Source organism: Parasteatoda tepidariorum, chromosome 4, assembly GCF_982258835.1.
Source record: "Parasteatoda tepidariorum strain Cologne lab strain chromosome 4, Ptep-v5.0, whole genome shotgun sequence".
In the NCBI taxonomy this organism is placed as follows: domain Eukaryota; kingdom Metazoa; phylum Arthropoda; class Arachnida; order Araneae; family Theridiidae; genus Parasteatoda; species Parasteatoda tepidariorum.
This window is the reverse complement of record NC_141758.1, coordinates 66,122,936-66,132,648: the sequence shown is the minus strand read 5'-3', so window position 1 is coordinate 66,132,648 and position 9,713 is coordinate 66,122,936. Positions and strand designations below refer to the sequence as shown.

The 9,713-nt window shown below is 27.6% G+C and overlaps 1 long non-coding RNA gene across 2 annotated transcripts; it reads right to left on the bottom strand.

Annotated features, from left to right (window-relative positions):
* Positions 1–1,137: 1,137 nt before the first annotated feature.
* Positions 1,138–9,095, bottom strand: LOC147811025 (uncharacterized). Of its 2 annotated transcripts, XR_015433110.1 has the most exons (4): positions 8,797–9,095; positions 5,664–5,697; positions 4,991–5,035; positions 1,138–1,307 (listed from the first exon to the last, which is right to left on the bottom strand). It is a non-coding gene; the product is annotated as an uncharacterized LOC147811025 (long non-coding RNA). The 2 variants fall into 2 exon arrangements; XR_015433109.1 differs by lacking the exon at positions 5,664–5,697.
* Positions 9,096–9,713: the final 618 nt, after the last annotated feature.

Here is a 9,713-nt window from a genome sequence, read left to right as displayed (position 1 = left end):
ATTGAATGGTTACCCAGCAAAAACAAATCTGTAGGTCCAGCTCCACAAAACTGCTGTTTGCCACCAGCTAAAGCGACGGGTCTGTGCCGGCAAAAGTCACTTTCAACTGTACTAAAATGAATGGCTGGCCTTCTGTCGAGCCAACAATACCGGCCTATCGATGGCCGGTAGTACCTAACCCAGCAGTTACTGTCTAAAACGCGCTGGGTGAGTGATTGCCCGACATTTTCCAGTAGAGGGTAATCAATGAATCAATAATTGAGGGCCAGCAATTTATATACACCCAGCAGCATCCCTTTAGTTTATAGAGGTTTACGAGAGGTCATTGACCTAGTTACAGGAGTAATTAAAACCCACAAACCTAATTTTTATTTAATTCAATTAGCTAAATAAATATCTAGCTATCTAATACATTTCTGAATAAATTATTAATATATGAACTAAGAAAATATTTCTAGGTTAATTTTTTCATTTAAATTGTTTTATGCAAAGAATATTTTTTACACAGTTCAACCCCTTAGTATCTAATACATTTCTGAATAAATTATTAATATATGAACTAAGAAAATATTTCTAGGTTAATTTTTTCATTTAAATTGTTTTATGCAAAGAATATTTTTTACACAGTTCAACCCCTTAGTCCTAAAGATTTGCTGTGCACAATCTATGCTTCCACTTATCAATACGTTTTTAAATTAGGTAAACATATGTAATAATCTTTTCTTTACAGTGATATTCTACTTAAAAGCAGAATAATAAATCTGCTGTCCAGAATTATGAAAATTCTGTATCTCACAAGTAATTTTTCAAGTTTTAACTTGAAGTGAATATATATGTCTATAATAGCTTGTAGTCAGTATATATATGTTTTAAAATTAAAGCTGTGTTCTTAAGGAATCTAGTGATACTATTGTACCCTATACAAAAATAAATACAACCTACAGCCGATAATATTAAGAGGCTGTCCAGAGATGATCATTTAGTCCGATACTGATCATGAATTCATGTTTTACTGATTATATTTAGTCTTGCAGCAAATTTAACAAAAAATAGGTGTATTGGACAAAAATGTACTAATGTAACCAGTCATGTAATGAATTGAATGTACCCTGAAATTAGTTAAATGAATAATCAACATTGTCTCTTGCAAACATTTTATTATACAAAGACATATAAATACAAAGACATAACCTTAATCAATACAAATATTACACAAATTTCAATTTAATTTTAAAAATAATAAAAACAACAGAGAAATCATATCTTTGTCTACATAGAATCACTTGGAATAGCACAGAAGAGTTCTCCTGAAAGAGAGGATAATAAAATAAAAATTATGCAAATCGTATATTTTAAAAACATAAGTATTTTTGTGAAAATGAGCTTTTAAAACTAAAATTTCTATCGAAAAGTTTTTGCTTTTATCATTTCATTGATAAATTTTGACTCATCAAATCTTCAAATTAGTAACACCATGCAAAACATACACCTGTCTTATAATTTAGAAAGATTTTGAACATAAAATTCCTTTCTGAATGAAATTATTGAATATTGAGTCACGAACCCATTAAGATTGACAACTAGTACATGAAAATCTAACTGTTAAATGAAAAGTTATTCAGGGTGTTTAATTTTGTGCTCACCTTTTCTCAGAAAATATTTAATTTTAAAAAACATGCAGTTTTTTCTTCATTAATTTTATGGTGCTCAATTTTATTGCATTTAATATTTAAAACAATTATGATATTCTAATGTAAATTATTGTTTCAAGGAAAGCTGTAGAAGAAAAATTACTTTTAAATATATATTACTTACATGCACGAATGTATCAATAGTATTTCTTTTTCGCTTTACTTTTATGATTAAATTTTTAATTGTATACCCTTGACAAAAAAAATTTCAAAATTTACAACATTTTTCATATTAAAATAGGCATCAAAACAATAATATGTATTGAATTGAAACCATATGAAAAAAGGTTGCTCAAAATTTGCTAGTTAAAAAGGCAGATAATTTTACAATTCTGTAATAACTTTATAAATCAATAAATTCTTAAATTACTTTAATGGTGATGCTTTGTGAAATTAATGTTTTCCTCATATAAAAAACACAAGAACTAGATAAGAATAACGACAGATTTGACCAATGTCACGATTTCCGTAATGTCTTTATATAACTGGTATAGATGTAAGACAAAAAATGAAAAGTTTACATAAATATTAATAACATTGTTTACATCTCTGATGAAATTTCTTTTCTTCAAATTTTTTTATTAATTTAGTTCCTTCTTTTAACAAAAAATATTTGTTAAATACTCCATTACTATGCCTAGGAATAAAAAAGGGAAAGGTGCTTCCTAAAAAAAAAGGGTACACCGAGTTTTTAAAGGGCTTTTAATTAACACCGTAAATAGTTAACAAAATGTGTACTGTTATGTAACAGCTGAATTCGATTCTTAACGACTGTAAAATTACCATCCTATACCTACTATTTTACATGTATATTTCAAAAAGTAGTTCTCACCCATTATCAAAATGAGAAAAATTTGTAGCTTACAAAGAAAAAAAACATGCTAATAGAAAATCATTGTGCAATAGAAAACATTGTGCAATAGAAAAAAATATTGTTAAACTTGAAGGCTTTTTCCATAATTTAAACTATTAACTAATAAACGATTAATTAAAAATAAATATTGAAAGGTACATATTTTTAAAAAAAATATTCATTTCAAATTTTTTTAAAAAATCTTTTAATAAACTTATTGATACTAAAAAAATCTTTTAAAAATTTAACCAGTTGAGAATTAACAAAGTAAATATCTGTAATGGTATCTGAATCAAACTTATTAACACGAATAATTTTAAAAGTGTGTAATCATCATTTACACATTAAATTTTTTAAAAGGAATATTATCAGACAGTGTCGTCAAAGGGCAGTGAGGACGGTTGGCCCTTCTCGAGGAGGTACACTGCATTTTTATTTGATACAGAAAAATTAGTTGTCATTTTCTGTAGATTAGAATAGCAGGAGTTGCACATTAACCACTTTCAACATATACTTTTCGAATTCTAGCAAATAAACTCTGTAATAGGATACACACATTATGGGCCACAAATAAAAAGAAACAAAACTTATTTAAATCTAATGAATAATTCAGAGAAAAATTAGACTGAAAACATTTAAACCTGTTTGATTGCCCAAGGACAGGAGCGTTACAATGGGCGTTTCCTTATTATAGACTTTTTTCCCTTTTTTTTTTTTTAAATTGCAGGCATTGGGGGGTTGTCCCATTGGCCACAGGAATGCCAGAACTACTACTTTCTTCTCGTTACCCAGTGGGCACCTGTGGTGAAGCAGGGTCGCCCACGTCACACAACCCGTTTATAGGGCGGAAAGTTAAAAAAGAATCTTTAAAAACTTCAACATTTCAATATGCAATTAAACTGGTTCTGATGTTTTTCATCTCGTTTAACTCATAAAATCGTAAGATTTCTATAATCTTTTTGCTTCTGTCGCACTTAAATGTTAGTTTAGAGATTCCTAATGTGTTTACATTTTAAACTTCTGTTTCAAGAAAACTTTTTTGTTTTTAAAAAGGTAGGTGTATATATTATTGCCAAATAAAAATATTTTGTACTATTGAAGAATAGATAAATAAGTGAAATGTAGGTGTTATTAACATTATTTCTTAGTTACCATAAATTAAATTTACTTACACATTTTATTAAGAATTTTTTAACTTTTACGGGGCATTTTATTTGCTTGGACTAAAAAATTGTTCTTATCGCAAAAATTTTTTCTACCAAATAATGTCTTAGAAGGCATTCAATATTGTACAGGTTAGTTTCAAGATGCTTCAAATCAGTACTTTGTCGTTACTTTTTTTTTCTTCTCTTTAACCTACACGTTTTTAAGCTATGTTAACAAGGTAGGTTTTTAAATATGATTGTGTTTTCACAATCAAAATCTTACTGTACTTAATAAAATTTTAAAAAAAATATTTTATATACATCAATAAAATTTATAAATATAACACTTTTTTTCATTGAATAGGGAAGTGAACGATTAAAATGAAAATTAATAACCATTATTAAAATATAAAACTACATACAGTGACCAATCACTTCTGCGCCACCTCTTTTATGTGCCATTTGCATATATACAAAGGTTTTCAAAGGCCCTTGATCATTATATAGGAAAATAATAATAATTATAATTCTTTATGCATCATTCAGAAAATAAATATTTCAATTCAGCACACAATTTTTTTTTAAAAGTCTAAAATTTTGATTTTATTTTTTGTTTAAATAGAAAAAAATAATCCCATTTTTTAGAAAAAGTTTTCAGTTTAAAGCAAATAAACAATCTTCGTTACAGATAAAAGGAAATAAGTTACTGGATCTAGTAATACAGTTCATTTTTTTCACCTTTATTGTTTCTAGGAAGACATTTTTTTATATGAATTTGAATAAGGTGTCTTATCTATCACACCACCCACATTGAAACCACCATATATACCACCCATATGCTTTCAAAATTTATCTAGCAGTGTCTTTCCCACCACCAATTAAAACGTTAGTTTTTGGTCAAGGAATGTAAAGCTATAGCGATTACTATTACTCAGTTTACGCGAAAACAGAGATGACAAAAACATTACTCGAAATCATTAAAAACAATTAGAAGGTTTAGCCGCTATTCACGACTATTTGTAGTTTTATTCAGCTATTGAAACTTTTCTATCTAGCTTTTCTTATTTGTATGAACTTACTGTTTTTAAAATCTTATGGACTTTTTCTCTTGGTCCCAAAGACTGAAGCATAATGAGAATTCACTGTATTTTATAAATGAATTCGCTTAATACATTAAAATGTCCCTAATCCTTCTTTAAAATCATAATTCAAATAATAATAATTAAAATAATACTTCTCAAAATAATAAATTATTTATGCACATCAAAGATTCTGCAGATGATAAAAGTAATAAAACTTACAGAAATTCATGGTGGACTGGCACAGGTTTACCAACATTTGAAGAGCTAAAAGGGAAAAAAAAGGGTCTTATTTTTATGTAAATATTAACTTGAGATATACAGTAAAAAATTTTTTCAGTAAACTTTTAGCAGAAATTTAAAAAACATTATACAACGGACACCCAGAAAGATTAAGTAAAAATTAGAATAATATTTTTTAGAAATTTGAATGAGAAAAATAACTTGCAGGCTACGAAATTTTATTAACAGAATCGTCATCAATAAAACAACAAAATTTTCTAAGTTCGCCTCTAGGATCACAAAATATAAGGTCAGCGTTTAAAATCTTCCAAAGAGTTAATTGAAATTTATTTTTTTATTTCCACTTAAAGATTCTCCACAAAAAATTTTTGTAAATTTAGCTTTCGCTGAATCTGAAGCTTTTCTTATGTGCATGAACTTACTGTTTTTAAAATCTTATACACTTTTTCTCTTGGTCCCAAAAACTGATGCATAAGGGAGAATTCACTGCACTTTATAAATAAATTTGCTTTATACATTAAAATGTCCCTAATTCTTCTTTAAAATCATAATTCAAGTAATAATAATTAAAATACTACTTCTCAAAGTACCTAATATTAAATTAATTATGTACATCCAAGATTCTGCATATGATAAAAGTTAAAAAACTTACTGAAATTCATGGTGGACTGGCACCGGTTGAAAAGCTAAAAGGAAAAAAAAGGTCATATTTTTATGTAAATATTACCTTGTATACAGTAAAAATATTTTACGGTAAACTCTTAGCAGAAATTTAAAAAGTATTACCCAATGGACACCCAGAAAGATTAAATAAAAATTAAAATATTTTTTAGAAATTAGAATGAGAAAAATAACTTGTAGGCCAGGAAATTTAGAATGAGAAAAATAACTTTTCGCCCAGGAAATTTTATTAACAGAATTGTCAACAATAAAAAAAAACACAAAATATAAGGTTAGCATTGAAAATCTTCCTAAGAGTTAATTGAAATTTATTTTTTTATTCCCACTAATAGATTCTCGGCAAAAAATTATTGTAAATTTAGCTTTTGCTGAATCTGAAGCTTTTCTTATTTGCATGAACTTACTGTTTTTTAAATCTTATACGCTTTTTCTCTTGGTCCCAAAGACTGGTGCATAAGTGAGAATTCACTGTACTTTATAAATGAATTCGCTTAATACATTAAAATGTCCTTAATCCTTCTTTAAAATCATAATTCAAATAATAATAATTAAAATATTACTTCTCAAAATAATATTAAATTATTTATGCACATCAAAGATTCTGCAGATGATGAAAAAAAAAATAAGTTAATTGATAAATCATTTTAACTATTAATAAATTTAAAAATTTGTATCAGGGGAATTGGTTGGTAATAGTTGCTTTTCTCAATTTAATTTATGTAAAATAGAACAGTTTCACATAAAAGTCATTTTTGAAATTTAATTTATTTTGAAAAAAACTTTTCAAATTGATTATAATCAAATTTTTGTCGTTTCCATATGGTTCGCCCCCTAGTACAATAATTTAAAATATGTGCGTTTAAACCCTCACTTTGCTGTGGTCAGACTGACAGGCAAGCAACAACTATTTTGCTCAAGCCAAAACAGATTATGAAAATAAAATAAGAAAATTATCAATAAAAAAAAGCGGCTAGATTTTTTCGTTAAGCCGTGTTTCAAACTACTCGTAAATTTACGTTTAAATTAGTGTTCAATGGAATCTAATATTAAAGCATATTGTGTCTAATAAACTATTATTAATAATTATATTAGTCTAGCACTTCCATACAAAGCTCAATATAAGGATTTGATATTTAGTTTAAGAAAAAAAAAATTCCTTTAAGTGATAAGATGTAAGTTGTCAATGGAATAAGAGTTGAATTTGGAGCACTTCAGCTACTTGGAAAGTGAAGTTGATGAGAACAGAGACGCAGTACTTCACTCAGTTGGAAAATAGTAGAAATTTCAATTGCAAGTTACCATTGTTACAAACATGAAAGCGAGATAATTCAATAAATAATAAATACATTAAGTAATAAAACTTACAGAAATTCATGGAGGACTGGCACAGGTTTTCTAACATTTAAAGAGGTAAAAGAAAAAAAAAGGTCTTACTTTCATGTGAATATTAACTTGAGATATACAGTAAAAAAAATTTCACTTAACTTTCAGCAAAAATTTAAAAAGCATTACGCAACGGGCACTCAAAACGTTTGAATGAAAATTAGAATAATATTTTTCAGAAATTAGAATGAGAAAAATAACTTGTAGGTCAGGAAATTTTCTTAACAGAATTGTCAACAATAAAACAACAAAATTTTCTAAGTTCGGCTCTAGGATCACAAAATATAAGGTTAGCATTGAAAATCTTTCAAGGAGTTAATTGAAAAACTTTTATTTCCACTGAAAGATTCTCTGCAAAAAATTATTATAAATTTAGCTTTCAGTGATTTGGAAGCAGTTATAACTTGTTTTCTCAATAGAATACAAGTTAAATTTGAAGCACCTCGGCTACTTCGAAAGTGGTCAAACATCCTTTTAAGAAGTTGTACTTGTAAATAAAATGGTATTATATTCTATCTATAGCGGTCAGGAAATGATTGTAATTTAAATTGTCAACAAGTACAGAGCTCCTGTAGATTTTAGTACTCTAACTAGTCGAAAAGTAGAAATTTTGATCGCATGTTACCAATACGAGTGCGAGTTCATTAAATTAATAATAAACACAGCAAGAAATAAGAAAACCTATAGAAATTCATGGAGAGCGCTAACAGGTTTTCTAACATTTTTAAAACTAATAGAAAAAGAGTTGTTTGTTATTTTTATTGAGTATGAATTTTGTTTTCATATTGTATTGAACTTTTATATATTTTTGTAATCCCTATAAAAATCGGGCATTATTTTATATGAATATTAACTTGAAATTCACAATAAAAACATTATTCACTTAACTCAACAAAAATTATGAAGTAACTTAACATTGATTTCAAAATATAAAAGAATTTTGTAATATTTTTTTTTTGTATAAGTGGGGTTAGCCAATATACAATTAAGTATGAGCAACTGCGTGCTAAAAAACTTTCCATAATCTATATTTTTTTAGGTTGTTTAAGAATTCACAGCACGATTCTTCGCAATTATTTATATTAACATGTACAAATAAATTTTTCATCTTAATTTAAACTATTTAGTATAAATTATTAAACCTTTACCTATTTTTACACTTGAATTTAGCTCAAAAATTTCATTAAAATGAAATACATATAACAGAAACAATTTTTAATATTACTAACAGCAATTAGTTAACTAAAATCTAAATATTATTTAACATAAAGAAATAAGTTTTAATGAAAATTCTTGATTATTATACAAACCTATTTTCATAATATACTTAGATAAACCTGATTTATATCATATGCTACAACATATTATGAATTGCACTTAAAGAGTCATCATACAACAGAATTTATATTTGTTTTTGGCGTGCTACTGCTCGATTGTCGCTAAAAATTTGGCGGCGATCTTGGTGTTGATAAAACATTTGTCTGTACATTTTCATTGAATTAAATTTAATATTTTTTATTATTCTATCTTAGAAAGGTGTTAATTATGATGTATTAATTGAATAAAGATGATTGCCAATCTAAAACATAGCGCCAAAACAGCACTTCAAACGCGGTTCTTTGTAAACCGAAATCTGCACGTCGTAAACATATTTGAACAATAGTAAATCAAAAATGATTAAAATAATAACTTCAATGTAATAGAAAAAAATAAAACCTTACCTTTTTTGAAAATTATAAGAATCCAACGTGCTTCTTTTTCTAAACAATAAATTCACAGTTACAGTTACTCGCTCGACCGCTTCACTGGCGGCAGCAGACAACTTTAACTTGGTGGCCCATTGGGTAGATTCAGACTGACGGGATGCGGCTGTTTGTAATGTACAGGCCCAACACTTCCTACAATGTTGGCAAAAGTTCATAGGGTGGCCCAGCAATCAACCCAGCTGACAGTAATTTGCACCTTCACTTTTCAATCAGTACCGTCAGTAATTTCGAAGATGGCCAGAACTTATGTTTTTGCTGGGTATTTTACTTTATTTAATCAAAACAGTCAAAAACCATAAATAAAATAGAAATTAAGTTTGTTAAGTTTGAAAAAAAAACTGTTTATTAATTGCTTTCACCTAATACTGTTAAACAACCAGAATTTCATCGCACCAACTAGAACCACCTAATGAAGCTACTTAGTCCTTTTCAACTGCGTACATATCATTGCAAAGCAGGCTTATCTGTCAATCTCATGACTGGCAGAATTGGAGTTCGAGTCCTAGTGTTGACATCACAATATTTCCTCCATTCACTTCAATGTATGAAGAGTTTCTAGTGTCCGGCAATCTCCAATGCCCATTACCTTACGAAAAGCAACGCTCCTATGTCTAGTTATATAATTAATTTGCTTTTGCTTCTTTACATTTTTGAAAAATGCTAGTTATAAGTGGTTAAAAAACCACATAGTTTTGTATTCATGGTTTTATAACCATTCCTTTTATAAATTGTTTCAAAACCATAAAGGAAAAAAGTGTTCTTTTACGTAAACTTTACGTTTAATCGGATGGAGAGACAGCTGCCAATTATTTTACCATAATTTTAGAATAAAAATTCTAACAGTGTAAAAAATTCATCCTATCACCAGTTCT